The 11,345-nt window shown below is 38.1% G+C and overlaps 1 long non-coding RNA gene across 1 annotated transcript in view; it reads left to right on the top strand.

Moving 5' to 3' along the window:
- Window positions 1-2,182: 2,182 nt before the first annotated feature.
- LOC138372097 (uncharacterized) overlaps window positions 2,183-11,345 on the top strand; it is a 16,522-nt gene continuing 7,359 nt past the window's right edge. Inside the window, exons 1-2 of the long non-coding RNA XR_011230714.1 lie at window positions 2,183-2,334; window positions 8,286-8,392. This is a non-coding gene — a long non-coding RNA (uncharacterized lncRNA). The remainder of the gene's footprint in view (window positions 2,335-8,285; window positions 8,393-11,345) is intronic.

Below are 11,345 nucleotides of genomic sequence, written 5' to 3' on the forward strand. Positions count from 1 at the left end.
CTCACCAGTCAGCCCGTCAGATGTTGTGTCCATCATACACTCACTAAAAACCAAAGCTGGGAACATCAGTGAAATCCCATCCATTGTATACAAGAGCGCCTCCCATGCCCTTGCACCACCTAAAGCTCTGCTGTTCAACAAATCCCTTGAGTGTCATACCTTCCCTGATATCCTTAAAAACGCAAGAGTAACGCCAGTTCATAAAGGAGGTAATCCGTCAGACATAAACAACTACAGACCAATATCGAACCTACCCATACTATCAAAAATATTTGAAAAAATTATCTACAAACAGCTCTACTCCTATCTCGTAAAATTCAACATTCTTAGCCCCTGTCAGTTTGGCTTTCGCTCTCAAAAGAGTACCAACGATGCAATTATTAGTCTCCTTGATATAATTTACTCTGCCCTTGACAAAAATGAGTTTCCAATTGGACTCTTCATTGACCTGAGAAAGGCCTTTGATACTGTTAATCACGATTACCTCTTGCTACTTGTTATGCTAACATGCAGAACACTCTTAACTCTGTATTAGTCTTATATGTCAGGACTTAGGTTTAGTCATATCTCAGCAGAGGAAACAAAGATACTAAACGGGTGTCCACCCAGGCAGGGAGGAGCTGTTCGCAAGATGCAACTGTATGATGGCTCCCAGCTTGACTATGTTAACAGATTCAAATACCTTGGTCTTGTATTGTCCTGTTGTATTCAGACTCTGTCGTCAGTATAATGAGAGGCTCCATAAGCCCTCTTGGAGATGTTGCAGGTTATCACTCAGGCTATGGTGCCAATGTCACAATTGTCAAAATGATGTACCTTGCATACATCAGATCTTTAGTGGATTATGTTGCATCTCTGCTTGCCTTGATGACTGAAAGAAAGCTTAAAGGGCTTGAAAACTTGCAGAACGAAGCCTTGAAGATAATCCTTGGATGTCCCTCGTACCACAAAGATACTTAACATGAGGAAGGAACTTAATATTAACTTAATAATAGAATATGAGTGCATATTCTACTGCATTACTATTTGTAATGATCCTCATATTGTGCTTCAGTAATCCAATGTATAACCCTGAGATGTTTTCCTAATTGTACTTAGGATTCCTTGTTCATTATTGTGTATTGTTATTATTGTGTATTGTTCTGATCTGCTTTTGTGTCGAAAATTCTTGCATCGTACCTGTAAACAATTTTTTGACAATTTTACTGTAATTATCCTATTTAAAATCATCTGTACTTGTAAAGTAAAGCTGTAATGTACCTGTTAAACACTTTTTATCAATTTTACATTTAATTAATTCTCTAAAACTTTGTTTAAGAATTTGCTCAAAGATTAGTTTAAGGACTTGCCCGAAACGCTATATGCAAGCTAGTGGTTTTACAAGATTATAATTCTAACTTAAGCTCTATATGTTGTCTCTTAACCCCCAATGTACGTTCTTGTATATATATAAACAAATAAAATAAATAAATAACGAGGGATCGAGGCATTAATGCACAGTACGTGCTTCCCTCATCTGTGACGTCACAGCGCCATCTGACGACAGCATAAACACAGGCGGCCATTTTATGTTCCACCAAGATTAAAAAAAAAAAAAACAATTTTGCCCCGAGGGGCGAGTTTATTGGGCAGCGCCCAATGTGTTCGCAATAGAATGTTCTACAAGAACATGTATAAAATAAGTGACACAGAGATTATTGATGTGTGTATTTGTGTGGGTGATTATAAATATGTATGTGTATGTATATATGTATACGTATATATATATATATGTACATGTATGTATGAGAGTGTGTACGTGTATATATAACATTAATAATTTTGTAACTAGCGTCAAAAATTGTTATTTGCTTAGCTAAACAAACTAGAGAGTTCAGTTCCTGAACCCATTATGTGCCTCTGTAATCCTTTACACCACCGCCCACGGGATGGGTATGGGGTGCATAATAAAGAAAGAAATTGAAATAATAAGGGTATGAAATGTATCAACATAAAACATTAATGTTAGTGGCCATCAGGTAAAATCAGGTTATTATTTGTAAAGAATTTAAATGAGTTAAACTAAATACGAACTTAATATGTTTTGCTAACGCAAAAATATATTCCCGAGATATTGTAATTGCAAATAAATATTTAATACAATTATTTGTATCATTTTTTTTATTTTAGATTTCCGTATTGCTTGATAATATATAATAGCGTTTAGATAATGCTAGCGCTGGACATTCTTTAGGCTCGTTGCATGTTGTGGTAGTCGCCGCCATTTTAAAACCGTGTCGAGAGGGACGGCTGCTGCCTTATCCACAAAATCCTGCTGCATCTTCAATAGTTAAGGTAACTGTTTTCTTTTATTTGCTCTTAGACATGTGTAGTATATATATAAGCTTGTGGTGGTAGGCTGGATGGTGTGTTGATGGTGGTGTTGTGTTGATGGCCCTGGCTGGAGATGTGTTGATGGTGGTGTTGTGTTGATGGCCCTGGAGGCGTGTTGGTGGCCCTGGAGGTGTGTTGGTGGCCCTGGAGGTGTGTTGGTGGCCCTGGAGGTGTGTTGGTGACCCTGGAGGTGTGTTGGTGGCCCTGGAGGTGTGTTGGTGGCCCTGGAGGTGTGTTAGTGGCCCGGGAGGTGTGTTGGTGGCCCTGGAGGTGTGTTGGTGGCCCTGGAGGTGTGTTGGTGGCCCTGGAGGTGTGTTGGTGGCCCTGGAGGTGTGTTGGTGGCCCTAGCTGGAGGTGTGTTGATGGCCCTGGAGGTGTGTTGGTGGCCCTAGCTGGAGGTGTGTTGATGGCCCTGGAGGTGTGTTGGTGGCCCTGGAGGTGTGTTGGTGGCCCTGGCTGGAGGTGTGTTGGTGGCCCTGGAGGCGTGTTGATGGCCCTGGAGGTGTGTTGGTGGCCCTAGCTGGAGGTGTGTTGATGGCCCTGGAGGTGTGTTGGTGGCCCTGGAGGTGTGTTGGTGGCCCTGGAGGTGTGTTGGTGGCCCTAGCTGGAGGTGTGTTGATGGCCCTGGAGGTGTGTTGGTGGCCCTGGAGGTGTGTTGGTGGCCCTGGAGGTGTGTTGGTGGCCCTGGAGGTGTGTTGATGGCCCTGGAGGTGTGTTGGTGGCCCTGGAGGTGTGTTGGTGGCCCTGGAGGTGTGTTGGTGGCCCTGGAGGTGTGTTGGTGGCCCTGGAGGTGTGTTGGTGGCCCTGGAGGTGTGTTGGTGGCCCTGGAGGTGTGTTGGTGGCCCTGGAGGTGTGTTAGTGGCCCTGGAGGTGTGTTGGTGGCCCTAGCTGGAGGTGTGTTGATGGCCCTGGAGGTGTGTTGGTGGCCCTAGCTGGAGGTGTGTTGATGGCCCTGGAGGTGTGTTGGTGGCCCTGGAGGTGTGTTGGTGGCCCTGGCTGGAGGTGTGTTGGTGGCCCTGGAGGCGTGTTGATGGCCCTGGAGGTGTGTTGGTGGCCCTAGCTGGAGGTGTGTTGATGGCCCTGGAGGTGTGTTGGTGGCCCTAGCTGGAGGTGTGTTGATGGCCCTGGAGGTGTGTTGGTGGCCCTGGAGGTGTGTTGGTGGCCCTGGAGGTGTGTTGGTGGCCCTAGCTGGAGGTGTGTTGATGGCCCTGGAGGTGTGTTGTTGGCCCTGGAGGTGTGTTGGTGGCCCTGGAGGTGTGTTGGTGGCCCTGGAGGTGTGTTGGTGGCCCTAGCTGGAGGTGTGTTGATGGCCCTGGAGGTGTGTTGGTGGTCCTGGAGGTGTGTTGGTGGCCCTGGAGGTGTGTTGGTGGCCCTAGCTGGAGGTGTGTTGGTGGCCCTGGAGGTGTGTTGGTGGCCCTAGCTGGAGGTGTGTTGATGGCCCTGGAGGTGTGTTGGTGGCCCTGGAGGTGTGTTGGTGGCCCTGGCTGGAGGTGTGTTGGTGGCCCTGGCTGGAGGTGTGTTGATGGTGGTGTTGTGTTGATGGCCCTGGAGGCGTGTTGATGGCCCTGGAGGTGTGTTGGTGGCCCTAGCTGGAGGTGTGTTGATGGCCCTGGAGGTGTGTTGGTGGCCCTGGAGGTGTGTTGGTGGCCCTGGAGGTGTGTTGGTGGCCCTGGAGGTGTGTTGATGGCCCTGGACAATTATTGTGCATGTGTAGTATGTATATTTATGTAGTATATTTGGCATATTTAATGGCATTTAGTTAATGCCACTTAGTGGCATGTCTCTGCACCGTTTCCAGTTTGTTGATATGCTTTCTAAGATATGGGCACCATACAACTGCTGCATACTCCAACTTTGGTCTAACAAAAATTGTGAACAATTTCAAAATTTCTGTTGAAGAAATCCTGTTTCCTAGTTCTGCATCTGTTTTGGTATAACACCTCCTTTTTTACTAGGCCTGCAATTATGAATGCCTTTATAACCAGCTAAGTTGTAGAGTTGGGTATAGTCTTTACTTAGCCAAGTTTCTGTTAAAATGAGGGTCCGTCTAATTACCACAAGCTACCACAAGCTACACAAAGCTTCCTGGCAATACGTTAGTAATGAATAAATATAATATGTTAGGTTAGGTTGACCTAACTTAACCTAACCGACGCTTGGATCGTCGACTTGATTTGGCGTCGCCAGCTCTTTATTTTCGTCTAATTTCTTTATAAAAAGATACTTTTTCAGATTAAAATTATGTTTTTTCGTGTTGTACATTCAGCACCAACATTATAATGAGTAAATATATCATATTTATTCATTACTAACGTATTGCCAGGAAGCTGAGTGGTTAGGTCTCGATAAATTTCCTGGTATAATATTATTGTTTGCTATTCTCCATCTTAGACTAGGCAAGTTGAAGTCACCTAGGAAGATAATATGAGGTATCGAGTTCTCCAATTTGTTTATCTGTTCTGTGAATTCCTCGGCCGTTGCATCTGGCGGTTTGTATATTAGAATAATCACTAAATTTATTTTCTCTATTTTTAATCCCAATACCTCTACCACCTCATTTGTAATGTTAAGGAGCTCCGAGCATACAAGGTCTTCCATAGTATACAGACCCACTCCTCCATGTGACCTAATTTTCCTATCACAGTTGTGTACTTTTCGAGACTACATTTCAAATATTCCCTAACATACATGGCTTCTCCCCACTCTTTGTGTAAAATAGTTTAAATCCATTTATGGGACATTCAGCAAATAGTTCTCTATTTTTTACATTCATCAATGTTTCGGTACGTGCAATAGTATGTATTGTTTCATTGCAGATAACAGCATTTAATTTTTTTTTGTTTCTTAGACTTACTCGTACTACCAAGTTGCTGTTGGCAATTGGATAATTTTTTTATGAAGTTATTTGTTATTTTTTCCCCTACTTTAGTAATTTATGCTTTTGATCTCAATTAGTTTTATATCCTAGCTTTTTAATTTTTTCCCCTTATATATTGCCATCTTATCTGTCTGCTTTGTCCATTTACTCTCCAGCCCTTCACAAGCCACTGCTGCACCCCCTCCATGCCCATACTTACTGTGCTTATTCTTACAGGACTGCACTGCATTATGTGGTGCTCACTGCCTGGACACCTTGGCAATGTAGAGACAGATATTCTGCAGTACCGTGATATTAGCAGTAGAGTGATAAGCTGACACACGGGAGGTACAATGGAAAGAAGTTGAGTATCAACTCTTGTAATTTATATTGCTTCCAGTGAGTTTTTAGTTTTCTTATAATCACTATGTTATCTATCCTCTACAACCTAGTTATCTGCTTGATACATGCATTATAGGGTTCTGGTAGTTGTTCTACTCACCAAGCCCTTCCAAGGCCAGGCTTGACATGTGAGAGCTTGGTCCAACAGGCTGTTGCTTGGACAGGCCCCTCAGGCCCACATATCCACCACAGTCTTGTTTGTCCAGCACTTCTTGAAGATGTTCAGGTTTTCTCTTGAAGGTGTCGACGGTTGTTCCAGCAATACTGTATTTCTTTTATTGCTGAAAACATGTTTTCAGCCATAAAAAAAATAATCCTGAATCCAGAAAAAAATCCCTTTTGTATCATCTGGAAATTTTCAAATATTGCTGATCAAACCTGAGTCTAAATTATTTGTATATATTATGAATTACAGAGGTCCCAGGACAGAGTTTTGAGGAACTCCACTTACATTTTCCCACTCTGATTTAACCCCATTTATACAAACTCATTCTTATCTTTTAGCTAATCATTTATTGTACACACCATACTCAGCCTGTGTAGGGTAGTTTATTGTGCATCCTAGTATTGTGTATGTGTAGTATATATATTTGTGTAGTATATTTGGTATGTTGACCAGACCACACACTAGAAATTGAAGGGACGACGACGTTTCGGTCCGTCCTGGACCATTCTCAAGTCGATTCTCACAATCGACTTGAGAATGGTCCAGGACGGACCGAAACGTCGTCGCCCTTCAATTTCTAGTGTGTGGTCTGGTCAACATACTTCAGCCATATCTCCTCTTTTCCTTCTGTCTTCTAGTTTTGGAATATTTAATGCCTCTAATGTCTCCTCATAAATCCTGCCCTTCAGTTTTGGTATGAATGTTTGTGTGCCTTCATCGTATATTTTGCAAAATATGGAATACATCTCATTTACTTTACTTTAAGAATATGGTTCGATCAATTAAAAACCCTCTTGTTCAAATAGCAAAGAGACTGAAAGAGATGCAGCATGCTCAATGGATTATATATTAGTGATTATTATTAGGATTATATATTAGTGAATCATATTAGTGATTCAATTATTATGGTCATAAAACAATAAACAAATAGTTTTGCTGTTATTACACTCTATTCACAGGTTATATATAAGTACAGTATCTGCATGTTTTGTTCACCATTACAAACCACTAAGTTGGTTTGATTTTTGTTGAGATTGTTATTTATGATAAGATTCCTTACGTTATCTGAGAATGAAGCTGTGTTGGTATTGGGAAATCTATAGATGGCACTTATAGTCAAGGAGGATTTAAGGGATTTACTGGAGAACTTGGCAAAGGTATATTCACAATAGTCGTCTCTATTACTAATGACACTATTGCAGATGAAGGTATCTTTGTAAGATATTGCTATGCCACCTCCTTTTTTTATTAGGCCTGCAGTTGTGAATGGCTTTATTATCAGCCAAGTTGTAGCATACAACATAGCATATATATGTATATGGCATACATACATATATATATATATATATAATATATATATATATATATATATATATATATATATATATATATATATATATATATATATATATATATATATATATATATAATATATATATATATATATATATATATATATATATATATATATAATAAATATATATATATATATATATATATATATATATATATATAATATATATATATATATATATATATATATATATATATATATATATATATATATATATATATATATATATATATATTCAAAATTCGTCAGTGTACTACATTTTTGTTGTTGCTTTTAGGTGATGCTTTTAACCAGTGTACGTGGGTCTGATTGTGCAACCACGGTTCGAAGAATAATGAAGATATGAACAAACGGCCTGTGGTAACTATACAGTCTGGAAGGGCAAAAGAAGAAATTGGCATTTCTACAAAAACAAGAACTATATAATGTTATTTTAAGTAAGTAACCAAAAAATTAAATAATTTTTTTAAAGTTTAAAATTCACTTAAAAATTTAAATTTTAAGTTAAAAAATTTTAACCAAAAAACTTAATATTTTTCATATTTGGAACCATTCCATAATATTTTCCCAAGCATAAATGATTATATTTCTATCACTTGCTCTTAAGATTGTTTCATTTAATAGAGGTTGGGCATAATTGTTCTCTGCTGCTAATAGAACTGACTGACTTAGCTATAGGAAAATGTAAACTTAATTGGTTTATCCATTACAGTATTTTGCAGTTTATTTCATGATCCTGTGCTTAATACTTGCATAAATAGTAGATTACAAAATGCATTTTTATATCATTAGTATTGAATAATAATAATGCAAATAATTGACTTATAAATGATGTACAAATAATTGGTAGGTGATATTATATTATTAATATTTTTTCATTCTTGCAAAGCTTTAACAAAGCCATTAACATGTTAATATAAACTTGATCACCTTCCACTTATTTTCTCATGTGCTACCTACATGTACAAAACCTTATTCCTAAATGCATATTTTGTTCTGAAACTTGTCCTTTATATGTTGTGTATCACCATCTCTGGAGAGTTTTATCTGACTGATGTATAAATTACTTTTAATTTTATAGAATATTATTGTTATACTGAATTTATTATTATATAAATAACTTAATTTTACAGAATCATCTATCAATGCACATCCACAAGTTGAGGAGGAGGATGTGACCTTCCAGATTTCTGAAGTACTGAAACATGCACCAAACAGGCCTGGTGGATCTAGGTACAAGGTAAAATAATTTAATTTTTTTTTTTTTTTTTTTTTTTTTTTTACTAATTGTCCGATATATATATATATATATATATATATATATATATATATATATATATATATATATAATAATGTGTCGTACCTAGTAGCCAGAACACACATCTCAGCCTACTATGCAAGGCCCGATTTGCCTAATAAGCCAAGTTTTCATGAATTAATGTTTTTTCGACTACCTAACCTAACATTTTCAGCTACCTAACCTAACCTATAAAGATAGGTTAGGTAGGGTTGGTTAGGTTCGGTCATATATCTATATTAATTTTAACTCCAATAAAAAAAGAATTGACCTCATACATAATGAAATGGATAGCTTTATCATTTTATAAGAAAAAAATAGAGAAAATATATTAATTCATGAAAACTTGGCTTATTAGGCAAATCGGGCCTTGCATAGTAGGCTGAAAAGTGCGTTCTGGCTACTGGTTATATATATATATATATATATATATATATATATATATATATATATATATATATATATATATATATATATATATATATATATTTTATTAAATATGACCGAAAAAGTAAGATTAATAATTCTAACACGAATTTTCTCAATCTTTCGTACATTATGCTTCACTGTTGGAGGTAAATCAAAAATCACTTCTCCAAAATTCATTTTTATTTCTAGTCTGACGCGACACGGGCGCGTTTCGTAAAACTTATTACATTTTCAAAGACTTCACAAATACACAACTGATTAGAACTTGCGTTTCCCTGATTTTATATCTACATTTGAGTGAGGTGGGAAGGGTGATGTGGCATTACATTTGAGTGAGGTGGGAAGGATGATGTGGCATTAGAGGATATTAATAGGGTATTAAAAGTATCAACACAAGACAGAACACGAAACAATGGATATTGAATAGAAGTGTTTGTAGAAAGCCTATTGGTCCATATTTCTTGATGCTTCTATATTGGAGCGGAGTCTTGAGGTGGGTAGAATATAGTTGTGCAATAATTGGCTGTTGATTGCTGGTGTTGACTTCTTGATGTGTAGTGCCTCGCAAACGTCAAGCCGCCTGCTATCGCTGTATCTATCGATGATTTCTGTGTTGTTTACTAGGATTTCTCTGGCGATGGTTTGGTTATGGGAAGAGATTATATGTTCCTTAATGGAGCCCTGTTGTTTATGCATCGTTAAACGCCTAGAAAGAGATGTTGTTGTCTTGCCTATATACTGGGTTTTTTGGAGCTTACAGTCCCCAAGTGGGCATTTGAAGGCATAGACGACGTTAGTCTCTTTTAAAGCGTTCTGTTTCGTGTCTGGAGAGTTTCTCATGAGTAGGCTGGCCGTTTTTCTGGTTTTATAGTAAATCGTCAGTTGTATCCTCTGATTTTTGTCTGTAGGGATAACGTTTCTATTAACAATATCTTTCAGGACCCTTTCCTCTGTTTTATGAGCTGTGGAAAAGAAGTTCCTGTAAAATAGTCTAATAGGGGGTATAGGTGTTGTGTTAGTTGTCTCTTCGGAGGTTGCATGGCTTTTCACTTTCCTTCTTATGATGTCTTCGATGAAACCATTGGAGAAGCCGTTATTGACTAGAACCTGCCTTACCCTACAGAGTTCTTCGTCGACTTGCTTCCATTGCTGAGTACTTCGTGGAAGAACTCTGTAGGGTAAGGCAGGTTCTAGTCAATAACGGCTTCTCCAATGGTTTCATCGAAGACATCATAAGAAGGAAAGTGAAAAGCCATGCAACCTCCGAAGAGACAACTAACACAACACCTATACCCCCTATTAGACTATTTTACAGGAACTTCTTTTCCACAGCTCATAAAACAGAGGAAAGGGTCCTGAAAGATATTGTTAATAGAAACGTTATCCCTACAGACAAAAATCAGAGGATACAACTGACGATTTACTATAAAACCAGAAAAACGGCCAGCCTACTCATGAGAAACTCTCCAGACACGAAACAGAACGCTTTAAAAGAGACTAACGTCGTCTATGCCTTCAAATGCCCACTTGGGGACTGTAAGCTCCAAAAAACCCAGTATATAGGCAAGACAACAACATCTCTTTCTAGGCGTTTAACGATGCATAAACAACAGGGCTCCATTAAGGAACATATAATCTCTTCCCATAACCAAACCATCGCCAGAGAAATCCTAGTAAACAACACAGAAATCATCGATAGATACAGCGATAGCAGGCGGCTTGACGTTTGCGAGGCACTACACATCAAGAAGTCAACACCAGCAATCAACAGCCAATTATTGCACAACTATATTCTACCCACCTCAAGACTCCGCTCCAATATAGAAGCATCAAGAAATATGGACCAATAGGCTTTCTACAAACACTTCTATTCAATATCCATTGTTTCGTGTTCTGTCTTGTGTTGATACTTTTAATACCCTATTAATATCCTCTAATGCCACATCATCCTTCCCACCTCACTCAAATGTAATGCCACATCACCCTTCCCACCTCACTCAAATGTAGATATAAAATCAGGGAAACGCAAGTTCTAATCAGTTGTGTATTTGTGAAGTCTTTGAAAATGTAATAAGTTTTACGAAACGCGCCCGTGTCGCGTCAGACTAGAAATAAAAATGAATTTTGGAGAAGTGATTTTTGATTTACCTCCAACAGTGAAGCATAATGTACGAAAGATTGAGAAAATTCGTGTTAGAATTATTAATCTTACTTTTTCGGTCATATTTAATAAAATATGTCTACAGGAAAGACTGCTACCAAAATATACTAATATATATATATATATATATATATATATATAATATATATATATATGTCGTACCTAGTAGCCAGAACGCACTTTTCAGCCTACTATGCAAGGCCCGATTTGCCTAATAAGCCTAATATATATATATATATATATATATATATATATATATATATATATATATATATATATATATATATATATATATATATATATATA

This window comes from Procambarus clarkii, chromosome 37 (genome assembly GCF_040958095.1).
Source record: "Procambarus clarkii isolate CNS0578487 chromosome 37, FALCON_Pclarkii_2.0, whole genome shotgun sequence".
Lineage (NCBI taxonomy): Eukaryota > Metazoa > Arthropoda > Malacostraca > Decapoda > Cambaridae > Procambarus > Procambarus clarkii.